General features: G+C 57.3%; 3 long non-coding RNA genes across 8 annotated transcripts; all 3 read right to left on the minus strand.

Annotated features, from left to right (window-relative positions):
* Positions 1-1,062: 1,062 nt before the first annotated feature.
* On the minus strand, positions 1,063-5,281 carry LOC148219990 (uncharacterized). The gene is made up of 9 exons (XR_015798943.1): positions 4,519-5,281; positions 4,403-4,444; positions 3,996-4,315; positions 3,687-3,920; positions 2,726-2,908; positions 2,319-2,638; positions 2,010-2,243; positions 1,184-1,246; positions 1,063-1,105 (listed from the first exon to the last, which is right to left on the minus strand). It is a non-coding gene; the product is annotated as an uncharacterized LOC148219990 (long non-coding RNA).
* A 1,811-nt stretch (positions 5,282-7,092) lies between these two features.
* LOC148219991 (uncharacterized) lies at positions 7,093-8,830 on the minus strand. The gene is made up of 4 exons (XR_015799134.1): positions 8,701-8,830; positions 7,740-7,922; positions 7,333-7,652; positions 7,093-7,257 (listed from the first exon to the last, which is right to left on the minus strand). It is a non-coding gene; the product is annotated as an uncharacterized LOC148219991 (long non-coding RNA).
* A 1,104-nt stretch (positions 8,831-9,934) lies between these two features.
* On the minus strand, positions 9,935-17,664 carry LOC148219992 (uncharacterized). Of its 6 annotated transcripts, none has more exons than XR_015798832.1 (3): positions 17,520-17,664; positions 10,834-13,552; positions 9,935-10,579 (listed from the first exon to the last, which is right to left on the minus strand). It is a non-coding gene; the product is annotated as an uncharacterized LOC148219992 (long non-coding RNA). The 6 variants fall into 6 exon arrangements; XR_015798834.1 differs by lacking the exon at positions 17,520-17,664 and adding an exon at positions 16,347-16,368; XR_015798833.1 differs by lacking the exon at positions 17,520-17,664 and adding an exon at positions 16,274-16,292.
* Between the last annotated feature and the right edge of the window lie 704 nt (positions 17,665-18,368).

Raw genomic sequence — 18,368 nt, forward strand, 5'->3', positions numbered from 1 at the left:
GCAAGTCCTACTCCACTAAAAATGGATCTCAGCAGTGCACAGCTGTCAATGGCAGCTCAGAATAAGACAGTAAAACACTTCTGATTGGATGCTTCTAAAGAGAGATGAGATTCTGATGCCTGTCCTAGCTCCCGACTCAAAGGTTTGATGGCACCGGCGCAGGGACAGGAAAGGTGGGAATACAGATGCTAAGAATGATGCTAGAGGTCCCAATAAGCCCCTCGAAGGACAAAGGCAAAAGACATGCCACACGAGACACACTAAAGACACACACTGCACGATAGACAAATGACACGACAGACACCAGGACCGCTCTGCCCTGCGCACGTCAGCATTACAGGACTTACCCTTTATATGGCCAAAGGGCACACATCTTGGACACCCCCATCTCCAAAGCTGGCTCAAAAACCCTCCCGCAGAGTCCCGAATCCACATCCCGCTTTCATCCTCCCTGTGGGCGGAAGCCCTTGACTTATCTCTCCGACGTCCGAAGATGAGAACCCACGGCAGTTGTAAAGGGAGGCCACCTCATCCTCTGCAATTTCATGTTCTCACCAGGCTGCTGTCACTCATGTCAGCCGCTATAAATGAAATCAACCATCAGTGTATGATCTGAGCAGCACCATCAGCCAAAACACGACAATTCTGCCACTCACCATCTCCTGACAACACTGGAGGGCCGCACGCTTTGGCCACACGCAGAGCCTGACGCCGTCATCACAGGGTATGCGTGGCTGAGGGGGGGACAAGGTGATGCGACATTGCTCAAACTTGAGTGCACCCACACTACTCCACCCTACCTCCCCAAATCACCACAGCTCCTTACCTATTCCTGAAGGTTACCTGGATGGCATCTTTAAACAGGAAAAGGTCAAGGCTTCATCACAGGCTCCTGGAATACTTCCCGAGTTCTCAGGACAGTGCAAAACCACTTTTCTTAGCGAGGAGGGGTCTCACCTTAATAAAAGTGCAATGCCTAAAACACACCAACAGTAACGGATGCTTAGACTTGCACCAGAAATTGAGACCTTTACCACAAATAACTGCTTCTGTCACTGCTCACCTTGCCCACTTCCACCTGACAGCTGATATCCAGCATCACTTCCTAAAAATAAAGAGAAAGAACAGTGCTGTAACACAGCCACCACTTATGCTTCCCCGGCGAGGACAAACAGTCACCGACCTGCTTGGGGCAACCCCCTCACCCACAATGGGGCGCTCTGCTTCTGATTTAAACCATCTGCATCTGAAAGGAAGTTATGACAAAGGTTAAAGCCCTGCACAGCTCCAGAGGCCTTGTTTCTACCTAGGAAAACCATCCAGAATCCAAATATACTCTGCATTACAAATTTCAAGTCCCCAGCATTTATGCTTTTACCCCCACTCCCACACTGCGCAGCAGGGCAGAACGATCCCAGGCCAGACACGCAAACGCCTCTGACACAGGGGATGACAAACAAGGGGACGCAACAGCAAGAGAAAACTCATTCAGAAGAGCGACTGCAAGCACAGAGAGAACGAGGAAGGACACGGTCGAGATGAGAGCGACGCTGACCTGATGAGGCTCAGAGAAGCCGGCAGGAACAAGACGCTAACAGGACGATTCATTCCAAGAACCGCAAAGATGGATGCACGAGAACCCTACGCTCAGAATCCTCTACCTATCTTCACACTCCTGCAAGTCCTACTCCACTGAAAATCGATCTCTGCAGCGCAGAGAACAAGACCTTAAAAAAGACATCTCATCTCTCTTGAGACGCATCCAATCAGATAACGATGCCTGTCCAAGCTCCTGAATCAAAGGTTTGATGGCACCGGTGCCAGGCTGAGGAAGGAAGCAATCAGAGATGGCAAGAATGACGCCAGAGTTTCCAGAAAGAACCTTGAAGGACAAAGGAAAAAGACATGCCACACGAGACACACTAAAGACACACAGAGCACGATAGACAAGTGACACGACAAACACCAGGACCGCTCTGCCCTGCGCACGTCAGCATTACAGGACTTACCCTTTATATGGCCAAAGGGCACACATCTTGGACACCCCCATCTCCAAAGCTGGCTCAAAAACCCTCCCGCAGAGTCCCGAATCCACATCCCGCTTTCATCCTCCCTGTGGGCGGAAGCCCTTGACTTATCTCTCCGACGTCCGAAGATGAGAACCCACGGCAGTTGTAAAGGGAGGCCACCTCATCCTCTGCAATTTCATGTTCTCACCAGGCTGCTGTCACTCATGTCAGCCGCTATAAATGAAATCAACCATCAGTGTATGATCTGAGCAGCACCATCAGCCAAAACATGACAATTCTGCCACTCACCATCTCCTGACAACACTGGAGGGCCGCACGCTTTGGCCACACGCAGAGCCTGACGCCGTCATCACAGGGTATGCGTGGCTGAGGGGGGGACAAGGTGATGCGACATTGCTCAAACTTGAGTGCACCCACACTACTCCACCCTACCTCCCCAAATCACCACAGCTCCTTACCTATTCCTGAAGGTTACCTGGATGGCATCTTTAAACAGGAAAAGGTCAAGGCTTCATCACAGGCTCCTGGAATACTTCCCGAGTTCTCAGGACAGTGCAAAACCACTTTTCTTAGCGAGGAGGGGTCTCACCTTAATAAAAGTGCAATGCCTAAAACACACCAACAGTAACGGATGCTTAGACTTGCACCAGAAATTGAGACCTTTACCACAAATAACTGCTTCTGTCACTGCTCACCTTGCCCACTTCCACCTGACAGCTGATATCCAGCATCACTTCCTAAAAATAAAGAGAAAGAACAGTGCTGTAACACAGCCACCACTTATGCTTCCCCGGCGAGGACAAACAGTCACCGACCTGCTTGGGGCAACCCCCTCACCCACAATGGGGCGCTCTGCTTCTGATTTAAACCATCTGCATCTGAAAGGAAGTTACGACAAAGGTTAAAGCCCTGCACAGCTCCAGAGGCCTTGTTTCTACCTAGGAAAACCATCCAGAATCCAAATATACTCTGCATTACAAATTTCAAGTCCCCAGCATTTATGCTTTTACCCCCACTCCCACACTGCGCAGCAGGGCAGAACGATCCCAGGCCACACACGCAAACGCCTCTGACACAGGGGATGACAAACAAGGGGACGCAACAGCAAGAGAAAACTCATTCAGAAGAGCGACTGCAAGCACAGAGAGAACGAGGAAGGACACGGTCGAGATGAGAGCGACGCTGACCTGATGAGGCTCAGAGAAGCCGGCAGGAACAAGACGCTAACAGGACGATTCATTCCAAGAACGGCAAAGATGAATGCACGAGAACCCTACGCTCAGAATCCGCTACCTATCTTCACACTCCTGCAAGTCCTACTCCACTAAAAATGGATCTCAGTAGTGCACAGCTGTCAATGGCAGCTCAGAATAAGACAGTAAAACACTTCTGATTGGATGCTTCTAAAGAGAGATGAGATTCTGATGCCTGTCCTAGCTCCCGACTCAAAGGTTTGATGGCACCGGCGCAGGGACAGGAAAGGTGGGAATACAGATGCTAAGAATGATGCTAGAGGTCCCAATAAGCCCCTCGAAGGACAAAGGCAAAAGACATGCCACACGAGACACACTAAAGACACACACTGCACGATAGACAAATGACACGACAGACACCAGGACCGCTCTGCCCTGCGCACGTCAGCATTACAGGACTTACCCTTTATATGGCCAAAGGGCACACATCTTGGACACCCCCATCTCCAAAGCTGGCTCAAAAACCCTCCCGCAGAGTCCCGAATCCACATCCCGCTTTCATCCTCCCTGTGGGCGGAAGCCCTTGACTTATCTCTCCGACGTCCGAAGATGAGAACCCACGGCAGTTGTAAAGGGAGGCCACCTCATCCTCTGCAATTTCATGTTCTCACCAGGCTGCTGTCACTCATGTCAGCCGCTATAAATGAAATCAACCATCAGTGTATGATCTGAGCAGCACCATCAGCCAAAACACGACAATTCTGCCACTCACCATCTCCTGACAACACTGGAGGGCCGCACGCTTTGGCCACACGCAGAGCCTGACGCCGTCATCACAGGGTATGCGTGGCTGAGGGGGGGACAAGGTGATGCGACATTGCTCAAACTTGAGTGCACCCACACTACTCCACCCTACCTCCCCAAATCACCACAGCTCCTTACCTATTCCTGAAGGTTACCTGGATGGCATCTTTAAACAGGAAAAGGTCAAGGCTTCATCACAGGCTCCTGGAATACTTCCCGAGTTCTCAGGACAGTGCAAAACCACTTTTCTTAGCGAGGAGGGGTCTCACCTTAATAAAAGTGCAATGCCTAAAACACACCAACAGTAACGGATGCTTAGACTTGCACCAGAAATTGAGACCTTTACCACAAATAACTGCTTCTGTCACTGCTCACCTTGCCCACTTCCACCTGACAGCTGATATCCAGCATCACTTCCTAAAAATAAAGAGAAAGAACAGTGCTGTAACACAGCCACCACTTATGCTTCCCCGGCGAGGACAGTCACCGACCTGCTTGGGGCAACCCCCTCACCCACAATGGGGCGCTCTGCTTCTGATTTAAACCATCTGCATCTGAAAGGAAGTTATGACAAAGGTTAAAGCCCTGCACAGCTCCAGAGGCCTTGTTTCTACCTAGGAAAACCATCCAGAATCCAAATATACTCTGCATTACAAATTTCAAGTCCCCAGCATTTATGCTTTTACCCCCACTCCCACACTGCGCAGCAGGGCAGAACGATCCCAGGCCAGACACGCAAACGCCTCTGACACAGGGGATGACAAACAAGGGGACGCAACAGCAAGAGAAAACTCATTCAGAAGAGCGACTGCAAGCACAGAGAGAACGAGGAAGGACACGGTTCGAGATGAGAGCGACGCTGACCTGATGAGGCTCAGAGAAGCCGGCAGGAACAAGATGCTAACAGGACGATTCATTCCAAGAACCGCAAAGATGGATGCCTGAGAATCCTATGCTCAGAATCCTCTACCTATCTTCACACTCCTGTAAGTCCTACTCCACTGAAAATCAATCTCTGCAGCGCAGAGAACAAGACCTTAAAAAAGACATCTCATCTCTCTTGAGACGCATCCAATCAGATAACGATGCCTGTCCAAGCTCCTGAATCAAAGGTTTGATGGCACCGGTGCCAGGCTGAGGAAGGAAGCAATCAGAGATGGCAAGAATGACGCCAGAGTTTCCAGAAAGAACCTTGAAGGACAAAGGAAAAAGACATGCCACACGAGACACACTAAAGACACACAGAGCACGATAGACAAGTGACACAACAAACACCAGGACCACTCTGCCCTGCGCACGTCAGCACTACAGGACTTACCCTTTATATGGCCAAAGGGCACACATCTTGGACACCCCCATCTCCAAAGCTGGCTCAAAAACCCTCCCGCAGAGTCCCGAATCCACATCCCGCTTTCATCCTCCCTGTGGGCGGAAGCCCTTGACTTATCTCTCCGACGTCCGAAGATGAGAACCCACGGCAGTTGTAAAGGGAGGCCACCTCATCCTCTGCAATTTCATGTTCTCACCAGGCTGCTGTCACTCATGTCAGCCGCTATAAATGAAATCAACCATCAGTGTATGATCTGAGCAGCACCATCAGCCAAAACATAACAATTCTGCCACTCACCATCTCCTGACAACACTGGAGGGCCGCACGCTTTGGCCACACGCAGAGCCCGACGCCGTCATCACAGGGTATGCGTGGCTGAGGGGGGGACAAGGTGATGCGACATTGCTCAAACTTGAGTGCACCCACACTACTCCACCCTACCTCCCCAAATCACCACAGCTCCTTACCTATTCCTGAAGGTTACCTGGATGGCATCTTTAAACAGGAAAAGGTCAAGGCTTCATCACAGGCTCCTGGAATACTTCCCGAGTTCTCAGGACAGTGCAAAACCACTTTTCTTAGCGAGGAGGGGTCTCACCTTAATAAAAGTGCAATGCCTAAAACACACCAACAGTAACGGATGCTTAGACTTGCACCAGAAATTGAGACCTTTACCACAAATAACTGCTTCTGTCACTGCTCACCTTGCCCACTTCCACCTGACAGCTGATATCCAGCATCACTTCCTAAAAATAAAGAGAAAGAACAGTGCTGTAACACAGCCACCACTTATGCTTCCCCGGCGAGGACAAACAGTCACCGACCTGCTTGGGGCAACCCCCTCACCCACAATGGGGCGCTCTGCTTCTGATTTAAACCATCTGCATCTGAAAGGAAGTTACGACAAAGGTTAAAGCCCTGCACAGCTCCAGAGGCCTTGTTTCTACCTAGGAAAACCATCCAGAATCCAAATATACTCTGCATTACAAATTTCAAGTCCCCAGCATTTATGCTTTTACCCCCACTCCCACACTGCGCAGCAGGGCAGAACGATCCCAGGCCACACACGCAAACGCCTCTGACACAGGGGATGACAAACAAGGGGACGCAACAGCAAGAGAAAACTCATTCAGAAGAGCGACTGCAAGCACAGAGAGAACGAGGAAGGACACGGTCGAGATGAGAGTGACGCTGACCTGATGAGGCTCAGAGAAGCCGGCAGGAACAAGACGCTAACAGGACGATTCATTCCAAGAACGGCAAAGATGAATGCACGAGAACCCTACGCTCAGAATCCGCTACCTATCTTCACACTCCTGCAAGTCCTACTCCACTAAAAATGGATCTCAGCAGTGCACAGCTGTCAATGGCAGCTCAGAATAAGACAGTAAAACACTTCTGATTGGATGCTTCTAAAGAGAGATGAGATTCTGATGCCTGTCCTAGCTCCCGACTCAAAGGTTTGATGGCACCGGCGCAGGGACAGGAAAGGTGGGAATACAGATGCTAAGAATGATGCTAGAGGTCCCAATAAGCCCCTCGAAGGACAAAGGCAAAAGACATGCCACACGAGACACACTAAAGACACACACTGCACGATAGACAAATGACACGACAAACACCAGGACCGCTCTGCCCTGCGCACGTCAGCATTACAGGACTTACCCTTTATATGGCCAAAGGGCACACATCTTGGACACCCCCATCTCCAAAGCTGGCTCAAAAACCCCTCCCGCAGAGTCCCGAATCCACATCCCGCTTTCATCCTCCCTGTGGGCGGAAGCCCTTGACTTATCTCTCCGACGTCCGAAGATGAGAACCCACGGCAGTTGTAAAGGGAGGCCACCTCATCCTCTGCAATTTCATGTTCTCACCAGGCTGCTGTCACTCATGTCAGCCGCTATAAATGAAATCAACCATCAGTGTATGATCTGAGCAGCACCATCAGCCAAAACACGACAATTCTGCCACTCACCATCTCCTGACAACACTGGAGGGCCGCACGCTTTGGCCACACGCAGAGCCTGACGCCGTCATCACAGGGTATGCGTGGCTGAGGGGGGGACAAGGTGATGCGACATTGCTCAAACTTGAGTGCACCCACACTACTCCACCCTACCTCCCCAACTCACCACAGCTCCTTACCCATTCCTGAAGGTTACCTGGATGGCATCTTTAAACAGGAAAAGGTCAAGGCTTCATCACAGGCTCCTGGAATACTTCCCGAGTTCTCAGGACAGTGCAAAACCACTTTTCTTAGCGAGGAGGGGTCTCACCTTAATAAAAGTGCAATGCCTAAAACACACCAACAGTAACGGATGCTTAGACTTGCACCAGAAATTGAGACCTTTACCACAAATAACTGCTTCTGTCACTGCTCACCTTGCCCACTTCCACCTGACAGCTGATATCCAGCATCACTTCCTAAAAATAAAGAGAAAGAACAGTGCTGTAACACAGCCACCACTTATGCTTCCCCGGCGAGGACAAACAGTCACCGACCTGCTTGGGGCAACCCCCTCACCCACAATGGGGCGCTCTGCTTCTGATTTAAACCATCTGCATCTGAAAGGAAGTTATGACAAAGGTTAAAGCCCTGCACAGCTCCAGAGGCCTTGTTTCTACCTAGGAAAACCATCCAGAATCCAAATATACTCTGCATTACAAATTTCAAGTCCCCAGCATTTATGCTTTTACCCCCACTCCCACACTGCGCAGCAGGGCAGAACGATCCCAGGCCACACACGCAAACGCCTCTGACACAGGGGATGACAAACAAGGGGACGCAACAGCAAGAGAAAACTCATTCAGAAGAGCGACTGCAAGCACAGAGAGAACGAGGAAGGACACGGTCGAGATGAGAGCGACGCTGACCTGATGAGGCTCAGAGAAGCCGGCAGGAACAAGATGCTAACAGGACGATTCATTCCAAGAACCGCAAAGATGGATGCCTGAGAATCCTATGCTCAGAATCCTCTACCTATCTTCACACTCCTGCAAGTCCTACTCCACTAAAAATGGATCTCAGCAGTGCACAGCTGTCAATGGCAGCTCAGAATAAGACAGTAAAACACTTCTGATTGGATGCTTCTAAAGAGAGATGAGATTCTGATGCCTGTCCTAGCTCCCGACTCAAAGGTTTGATGGCACCGGCGCAGGGACAGGAAAGGTGGGAATACAGATGCTAAGAATGATGCTAGAGGTCCCAATAAGCCCCTCGAAGGTCAAAGGCAAAAGACATGCCACACGAGACACACTAAAGACACACACTGCACGATAGACAAATGACACGACAAACACCAGGACCGCTCTGCCCTGCGCACGTCAGCATTACAGGACTTACCCTTTATATGGCCAAAGGGCACACATCTTGGACACCCCCATCTCCAAAGCTGGCTCAAAAACCCTCCCGCAGAGTCCCGAATCCACATCCCGCTTTCATCCTCCCTGTGGGCGGAAGCCCTTGACTTATCTCTCCGACGTCCGAAGATGAGAACCCACGGCAGTTGTAAAGGGAGGCCACCTCATCTTCTGCAATTTCATGTTCTCACCAGGCTGCTGTCACTCATGTCAGCCGCTATAAATGAAATCAACCATCAGTGTATGATCTGAGCAGCACCATCAGCCAAAACATGACAATTCTGCCACTCACCATCTCCTGACAACACTGGAGGGCCGCACGCTTTGGCCACACGCAGAGCCTGACGCCGTCATCACAGGGTATGCGTGGCTGAGGGGGGGACAAGGTGATGCGACATTGCTCAAACTTGAGTGCACCCACACTACTCCACCCTACCTCCCCAACTCACCACAGCTCCTTACCCATTCCTGAAGGTTACCTGGATGGCATCTTTAAACAGGAAAAGGTCAAGGCTTCATCACAGGCTCCTGGAATACTTCCCGAGTTCTCAGGACAGTGCAAAACCACTTTTCTTAGCGAGGAGGGGTCTCACCTTAATAAAAGTGCAATGCCTAAAACACACCAACAGTAACGGATGCTTAGACTTGCACCAGAAATTGAGACCTTTACCACAAATAACTGCTTCTGTCACTGCTCACCTTGCCCACTTCCACCTGACAGCTGATATCCAGCATCACTTCCTAAAAATAAAGAGAAAGAACAGTGCTGTAACACAGCCACCACTTATGCTTCCCCGGCGAGGACAAACAGTCACCGACCTGCTTGGGGCAACCCCCTCACCCACAATGGGGCGCTCTGCTTCTGATTTAAACCATCTGCATCTGAAAGGAAGTTACGACAAAGGTTAAAGTCCTGCACAGCTCCAGAGGCCTTGTTTCTACCTAGGAAAACCATCCAGAATCCAAATATACTCTGCATTACAAATTTCAAGTCCCCAGTACTTATCCTTTTACACGCACACTGTGCAGCAGGGAAGAGCGACCTCAGGCCAGACGCACAAACACCTCTGACACAGGGGATGACAAACAAGGGGACGCAACAGCAAGAGAAAATTCATTCAGAAGAGCGACCGCAAGAACCGAGAGAACGAGGAAGGGCACGGCCGAGATGAGAGCAACGCTGACCTGATGAGGCTCAGAGAAGCCAGCTGGAAGAAGATGCTAACAGAACGATTTATTCCAAGACCCAAAAGGTTGGATGCCCGAGACCCCCTACGCTCAGAATCCTCTACCTATCTTCACACTTCTACAAGTCCTAATCCAGTACAAGGCATCTCTACAGTGCACAGAACAAGACCTTAAAAAAAGACATCTCATCTCTCTTGAGAAGCATCCAGTCAGATTCTAATACCTGTCCAATCCCTTGGGTCAAAGGTTTGATTGTAACAGTGCCAGGCAGAGGAAAGCAGCAATGAGAGATGCTAAGAATGATGTCAGAGTTTCCAAAAAGAACCTTGAAGGGCAAAGGGAAAAGACATGCCACACGAGACACACACTGCACGATAGACAAATGACACAACAAACACCAGGGCCGCTCTGCCCTGTGCACCTCAGCATCTTCAGATCTACGCTACATATGGCCAAAGGGGACTCAGCTTAGACATCCTCGTCTCCAAACCTGACTCAAAAACCTCGTCCAAAGAGTCCTGACCCCACATCCCACTTCCATCCCCCCTGTGGGTGGAAGCCCTCCACTTATCTCACGGACATCAGGGGATGTGAGCCCATGGCAGGTGTGAAGGAAGGCCATCTCATCCTCTGGCAATTCCGTGCTCTCAAAGCGCTGCTGTCACTGATGTCAACTGCAATTAACGAAATCAAATATTAGTGCATTATCTCAGGAGCACCATCAGCCAAAGCCTGACAGTTTTGATGCTCACCATCTCCTGAAAATGCCTGCACTCTCGGGCCACAGGATTCGGCCACATGCAGAGCCTGACGCCGTCATCACAGGCTATGCGTGGCTGAGGGGGGGACAAGGTGATGTGGCATTGCTCAACCATGAGTGGACCCACACCAATCCACCTTACCTCCTCAAATCACCATAGCTACTCACCTCTTCCTGAATGGCATGTCCAAACAGGAAAAGATCAAGGCTTCATCACAGACTCCTGGAATACTTCCTAAGTTCTCAGGACTGCAGAAAACCATCTCTCTTGGCCCATTGGTGAGGGGGGAGTCTCACCTTTATACAAGTCCAAGCCTAAAACAAACCAACAGTAATGGATGCTCAGTGTTGCACCAGAAACTCAGACCTTAAACACAGATAACTGCTTTTGTCACTGCTCACAGGGCCTGTGGGGGCCCTGCCTCCGCTGAGCAGGAGACCAAAGCTTCACGCCTGCCCCAGGGGGGCTGCAGGGAGGCCATAAAGGCCTAAAAATGCTGAGGGGCTTCAGGGGTGGCCAAGGCACAAAGCCAAGGGCCGTGGGCAAAAGGCCCTGCCCTGCTTACAGGGTGGCCTGGGGGAGCTCCATTTCCCCCCTGGCCTGCACACACTGGGGCTCTCACTGTCCTTTTATAGGGTCGCCCCGCTCTCCAGCCAGCCAAAGCAGCAACAGTGGCAAAAGGCCAAGGGCAGCAAAGCAAAGACCCAGCCCTGCTTACAGGGAGGTCACCCAGCACACACGCAGTCAGGCACCTCCCTCTCGCTCAGCCACACTCGCACAGACACTTGGCCCCTCCGTGTTCCTCAAGACACCCGAACCTCACTCGCGGCACCTGCATCTCCCTCGGTGTCCCCATGGCCCTCAGCACAATTCACAGCTCCTGCTTCTCCCTCAGTGAAACACAGGATACCTCATCTTGAAGCCCACAAAATCCACTGCACAGTAACTCAGCTTTCCCCTGCGACAACTTCATTCTGTCCCTCAGAAATCACCTCAGATTCCGCCCTAAAACGTCCTTTCTGAATACTATAGATTAGCTCTGGTTTATCCCGAAAATATACTTTACAAAACAATTCAGCTTTTCCCTGAGAGCAGTTCATTCTGTTCCACTGAATTTGCCAGAGATACCACCTTAAACCTCTCACTAGGACAGGCCCAACTGATGAAAACCACAGCTTCAGGAAAGTATCCTACAGCACTGGATTGTCTGATGTATCAGAGCTTCCACTTTCCAAAGACTGCCACAGGCAATTATTTTATGACAAGTGGAAAAGGATTATTAAATAAAAGGAGATTATTAGCAATAAGTCAAGATGAATTTTGCGATGTCCAGTCCCTCCAGACCAATTGGCAGAGATCCTCCACCAGGTCACCAAGAAGACTTACTTGCAATTTTCAGAATACAAAGCAGCATAGATCAGTTTCACATAGGAATTAATCAACTTTTTGACAATGTTCATTCCCACAACAGAAAAATGTGAGAGGTCGCTGGCTGTCCTCAGTAAAATGGCTTCCAGAGCTTGAAAGATTAACAGCATCTGCAGGACAGAAAAGTAAGTTAATATCTGACTTGAAATTATTACCTGAGCAAACAGTAACAACCGCCATTAAGAAAAAGAATAACCCCCCTCCAAGAGGAAAGCTTCCACATATGAAAGTGACATTAACTTCTAGATTCTCTCCCAAATTAATGCTTCCTCTTGGAAAAGATCACTTCTGAGAGCATGTAGTTTCAAGAAACCAATGCTTCAAGTGATGGTTGCTCCCAAGTGGAGAACAAAAAATGAAATATGCTGGAAGAAAACATTGGGGCTGTTCCAGTCTCATAATTAATTCCTTCCAGAAGAATCCAGAAGCCGTACAGCATCGGGGCTGTGCCCATTACAAACATCAGCCCCTGTCAGCAATAGGATATTGAGCAAAGGCTGTCACTGAACATGACACAGACAAAAACAATACTGAAAGGCAAAGAACAGCAAGTGATGGTTAAAAAGACATGCAATGCCATACTACATTGCAAGCAGTTAGCAATGCTGCACCAGCATTCACAGTGAAAAGCTGTTGAACTCTTTGTTCATTCATCATATTCTGATGAGGACTAATCGTGCCCAGCTGAAATGAGAAAAATGAGGTCAACTTTACCAATGGCATCTGAGGAATACTGATGTATAAGAGAGGTATCTAAAGACATTTACTTTCACTAGCTTACTTTAGTTTTGCTTTTTTAACTGCTTCTATTGATCTCCTTATTTCCTAAAAGATATTTTGATAACACTTAAAGAACCCTAACAGCCTGATTTACACAGGACTATTGGTTGTGTGTGTCACTAAAGCCAGTAACACCCACAAACAGAAGAGAGCATCTGGCACTTGGTAGGTGCTTCTGCCACTGCTACTTCCAGGAAAAAAAAAAAAAAAAAAAACAACAAAAAACCCACAAACCCAAAACCATATTAAATTACTAAGAGTTGTTTACACCACAAAGCATTTATTCACAGAACCGCTGAATTTCCTAAGCTGGAAAGGACCCACAAAGATCATCCAGTCCAACAATCGGCCCTGCACAGACACCCCAACAATCCCACCCTGGGCACCCCTGAGGGTATTGTCCAAACGCTCCTGGAGCTCTGGCAGCCTTGGGGGCTGTGCCCATTCCTTGGCGACCTTTTCTTGGTTCTTCTCCAGCGTGAGATTGTTGGGATTGCAGCTGCTAGTCCCTGAATTACAACCCCCATATGCAACTTATTTCACTTTCAGGCTTCCTTTCTGCATTGAGAAGTTTGAATATCTCAGCACATTCCACGGAAATTTTCACGTGTCCCTCCACGACATCGTACACGTGGGGCAACGGCAGCGTCTTGGCGGCGGACACCAAGTTCTCCAGCCCTGCAAAGCCACAGTGTCACCCGGGGGCCGGCTCCGGGTAGGACCCTGAGGGGCCGGGCCATGCCCATGTGCGCCATCCCCAGCAGGATCGCGGCCACTCCCACGACTTGCCCGGGGCCGCCCCCGCCTGCTTGCCCGGCCCATCCGGCCCGGGGCCCCCCCCCCCGGCTTGCCCACCTTGCCCGGCCCGGGGCCCCACACCCCGGCTTGCCCGCCTTGCCAGGCCCGGGGCCACCCATCCAGGCTTGACTGGCCCCGGGCGCCCCCCGGCCCGGCTTTCCCGGCCTGGGGCCCCCAATCCCAGCATGCCCAGCCGGTGGCCGTCCCCCCCCGGCCTTGCCCGGCCCGGGACCGTCCCCCACCCCCACCTTGCACGGCCCGGGACCGTTCCCCACTCCCCGCCTTGCCCGGCCCGGGACCGTCCCCCACCCCCGCCTTGCACGGCCCGGGACCGTCCCCCACCACCACCTTGCCCGGCCCGGGACCGTCCCCCACCCCCGCCTTGCCCGGCCCGGGACCGTCCCCCCCCACCTTGCCCGGCCCGGGACCGTCCCCCACTCCCGCCTTGCCCGGCCCGGGACCGTCCCCCACCCCCGCCTTTCCCGGCCCGGGACCGTCCCCCACCACCACTTTGCCCGGCCCGGGACCGTCCCCCACCCCCGCCTTGCCCGGCCTGGGACCGTCCCCCCCCCGCCTTGCCCGGCCCGGGACCGTCCCCCCCGCCCCCCATTCGTGTAGCCAAGCCTGGGGCCCCCCATCACGGCTTGCCCAGCCCCGAGGCCTGCCCCCCCGTCTTGCCCAGCCCCAGGGACCGCCCCATCGGCTTGCCCGAACCCGGGCTCCCTCCCCCCCCCCCCCCCCCCCCGGCATGCCCGGCCTGGGGCTCTCCCCCCAGCCTTGCCCGGCACGGGGCCGCCCCTCGGCTTGCCCGGCCCGGGGCAACCCCTTAGGATTGCCCGGACCGGGGCCCCCGCCCTGCTTGCCCGGCATGTCCTGCCCGGAGCCCCCCCCGGCTTGCCTGGACAGCGGCCACCCACTTCGGCTTGCCCGGCATGACCAGCCCGGAGCGTCCCCTCGGATTGCCTGGCTTGCTCAGCGCCGAGGCCCGCCCCCCCGTCTTGCCCAGCCCCAGGGACCGCCCCATCGGCTTGCCCAGCCCCGGGGCCCGCCCCCCCCCCAGCTAGCCCGGCGTGGGGCCCCCTCACTTCGGGGCGCCCCTCGGCTTACCAGGCTTGCTCGGACCGGGCCCCCCGCCCAACTTGCCCGGCATGACCGGCCCGGAGCTCCCCCCCCGGCTTGCCTGGACAGGGCCCCCCACCCTTCGGCTTCCTGGCGTGACCAGCCCGGAGCGCCCCCTCGGATTGCCCGGCTTGCCCAGCCCCGAGGCCTGCCCCCCCGTCTTGCCCAGCCCCAGGGACCGCCCCATCGGCTTGCCCGAACCCGGGCTCCCCCCTCCCCCCCGGCATACCCGGCCGGGGGCTCTCCCCCCGGCCTTGCCCGCAACGGGGCCGCCCCTCGGCTTGCCCGCCTTGCCCCCCCGGGGCCCCCCCGCCCTGCTTGCCCGGCATGACCGCCCCGGAGCCCCCCCCGGCTTGCCTGCACAAGGGCTCCCCCCCTTCGGCTTGCCCGGCATGACCAGCCCGGAGCGTCCCCTCGGATTGCCTGGCTTGCCCAGCCCCGAAGCCCGCTCCCCCCGCTGGCCTGGCGCGGAGCCCCCCCACTTCGGGGCGCCACCTCGGCTTACCAGGCTTGCCCGGACCGGGGCCCCCCCACCCTTCGGCTTGCCCGGCATAACCAGCCCGGAGCGTCCCCTCGGATTGCCTGGCTTGCCCAGCCCCGAGACCCGCCCCCCCGTCTTGCCCAGCCCCAGGGACCGCCCCATCGGCTTGCCCAGCCCCAGGGACCGCCCCATCGGCTTACCCAGCCCCAGGGACCGCCCCATCGTTTTGCCCAGCCCCGGGGCCCGCCCCCCCCCAGCTGGCCCGGCGCGGGGCCCGCCCCCCCCCAGCTGGCCCGGCGCGGGGCCCCCCCCACTTCGGGGCGCCCCCTCGGCTTACCAGGCTTGCCCGGACCGGGGCTCCCCCTCGGCTTGCCCGCCTTGCCCCCCCCGGGGCCCCCCGCCCCGGCTTGCCCGGCCCGGGGCAACCCCCCCTTCGGCTTGCCCGGCATGACCTGCCCGGAGCGTCCCCTCGGATTGCCTGGCTTGCCCAGCCCCGAGGCCCGCCCCCCCGTCTTGCCCAGCCCCAGGGACCGCCCCATCGGCTTGCCCAGCCCCAGGGACCGCCCCATCGGCTTACCCAGCCCCAGGGACCGCCCCATCGTTTTGCCCAGCCCCGGGGCCCGCCCCCCCCCCAGCTGGCCCGGCGCGGGGCCCGCCCCCCCCCAGCTGGCCCGGCGCGGGGCCCCCCCCACTTCGGGGCGCCCCCCTCGGCTTACCAGGCTTGCCCGGACCGGGGCTCCCCCTCGGCTTGCCCGCCTTGCCCCCCCCGGGGCCCCCCGCCCCGGCTTGCCCGGCCCGGGGCAACCCCCCCTTCGGCTTGCCCGGCATGACCAGCCCGGAGCGTCCCCTCGGATTGCCTGGCTTGCCCAGCCCCGAGGCCCGCCCCCCCCGTCTTGCCCAGCACCAGGGACCGCCCCATCGGCTTGCCCAGCCCCGAGGCCCGCCCCCCCCAGCTGGCCCGGCGTGGGGCCCCCCCACTTCGGGGCGCCCCCTCGGCTTACCAGGCTTGCCCCGCCCGGGGCCCCCCCTCGGCTTGCCTGGCATGCCCAGCACGGAGCCCCCGCCCCGGCTTACCCGGACGGGGCCGCCCCCCGGCTTGCCTGGACAGGAGCTCCCCCACTTCGGCTTGCCAGGCATGACCAGCCCGGAGCGTCCCCTCGGCTTGCCCGGCCCGGGGCAACCCCTTAGGATTGCCCGGACCGGGGCCCCCGCCCTGCTTGCCCGGCATGTCCTGCCCGGAGCCCCCCCCGGCTTGCCTGGACAGCGGCCACCCACTTCGGCTTGCCCGGCATGACCAGCCCGGAGCGTCCCCTCGGATTGCCTGGCTTGCTCAGCGCCGAGGCCCGCCCCCCCGTCTTGCCCAGCCCCAGGGACCGCCCCCATCGGCTTGCCCAACCCCGGGCCCCGCCCCCCCCCAGCTGGCCCGGCGCGGAGCCCCCCCCACTTCGGGGCGCCCCCTGGGCTTACCAGGCTTGCCTGGACCGGGGCCCCTCCTCGGCTTGCCTGGCATGACCAGCCCGGAGCCCCCGCGGGACTTGACCAGCCCAGAGCGCCCCCCCCGGCTTGCCCGCCTTGCCCCCCCCGGGGCCCCCCGCCCCGGATTGCCCGGCCCGGGGCAACCCCTTAGGCTTGCCCGGACCGGGGCCCCCGCCCAACTTGCCCGGCATGACCGGCCCGGAGCCCCCCCCCCCCCGGCATGCCTGGACAGGGCCCCCCCCACCCTTCGGCTTGCCCGGCATGACCAGCCCGGAGCGCCCCCTCGGATTGCCTGGCTTGCCCAGCCCCGAGGCCTGCCTCCCCGTCTTGCCCAGCCCCAGGGACCGCCCCATCGGCTTGCCCGGCCCCGGGGCCCGCCCCCCGCCCCACCTTGCCCGGCGTAGCCCCCCCCCCCCCCAACTTCGGGGCGCCCCCTCGGCTTGCCTGGCTTGCCCGGACCGGGGCCCCCCCTTGGCTTCCCTGACATGACCAGCCCGGAGCGACCCCCGTTTTGCCCGGCCTCGGGGCCCGTCCCCCGCCCGGCTTGCCCGGCATGACCCGCGCCGGGCCCTCCCCTTCGGGGCGTCCCCTCGGCTTGCTCTGCATGACGATCCCGGAGCGCCCCGTCGGATTGCCTGGCCACGGGGCCCGCCCCCCCCGTTTTGCCCAGCCCCAGGGACCGCCCCATCGGCTTGCCCGAACCCGGGGCCCGCCCCCCCCCAGCTAGCCCGGCGCGGGGCCCCCCCACTTCGGGGCGCCCCCTCGGCTTACCAGGCTTGCTCGGACCAGGCCCCCCGCCCAACTTGCCCGGCATGACCGGCCCGGAGCCCCCTCCCGGCTTGCCCGGCATGACCGGCGCCGGGCCCTCCCCTTCGGGGCGTCCCCTCGGCTTGCTCTGCATGACGATCCCGGAGCGCCCCGTCGGATTGCCTGGCCACGGGGCCCGCCCCCCGTTTTGCCCAGCCCCAGGGACCGCCCCATCGGCTTGCCCAGCCCCGAGGCCCGCCCCCCCCAGCTGGCCCGGCGCGGGGCCCCCCCACTTCGGGGCGCCCTCTCGGCTTACCAGGCTTGCCCCGCCCGGGGCCCCCCCTCGGCTTGCCTGGCATACCCAGCACGGAGCCCCCGCCCCGGCTTACCCGGACGGGGCCGCCCCACCGGCTTGCCTGGACAGGAGCTCCCCCACTTCGGCTTGCCAGGCATGACCAGCCCGGAGCGTCCCCTCGGATTGCCTGGCTTGCCCAGCCCCGAGGCCCGCCCCCCCGTCTTGCCCAGCCCCAGGGACCGCCCCATCGGCTTGCCCAGCCCCAGGGACCGCCCCATCGGCTTGCCCGGCCCCGGGGCCCGCCCCCCGCCCCACCTTGCCCGGCGCAGCCCCCCCCCCGAACTTCGGGGCGCCCCCTCGGCTTGCCTGGCTTGCCCGGACCGGGGCCCCCCTTGGCTTCCCTGACATGACCAGCCCGGAGCGACCCCCGTTTTGCCCGGCCTCGTGGCCCGTCCCCCGCCCGGCTTGCCCGGCATGACCGGCGCCGGGCCCTCCCCTTCGGGGCGTCCCCTCGGCTTGCTCTGCATGACGATCCCGGAGCGCCCCGTCGGATTGCCTGGCCACGGGGCCCGCCCCCC

Source organism: Sturnus vulgaris, chromosome W (genome assembly GCF_052056855.1).
Source record: "Sturnus vulgaris isolate bStuVul1 chromosome W, bStuVul1.hap1, whole genome shotgun sequence".
NCBI lineage: Eukaryota > Metazoa > Chordata > Aves > Passeriformes > Sturnidae > Sturnus > Sturnus vulgaris.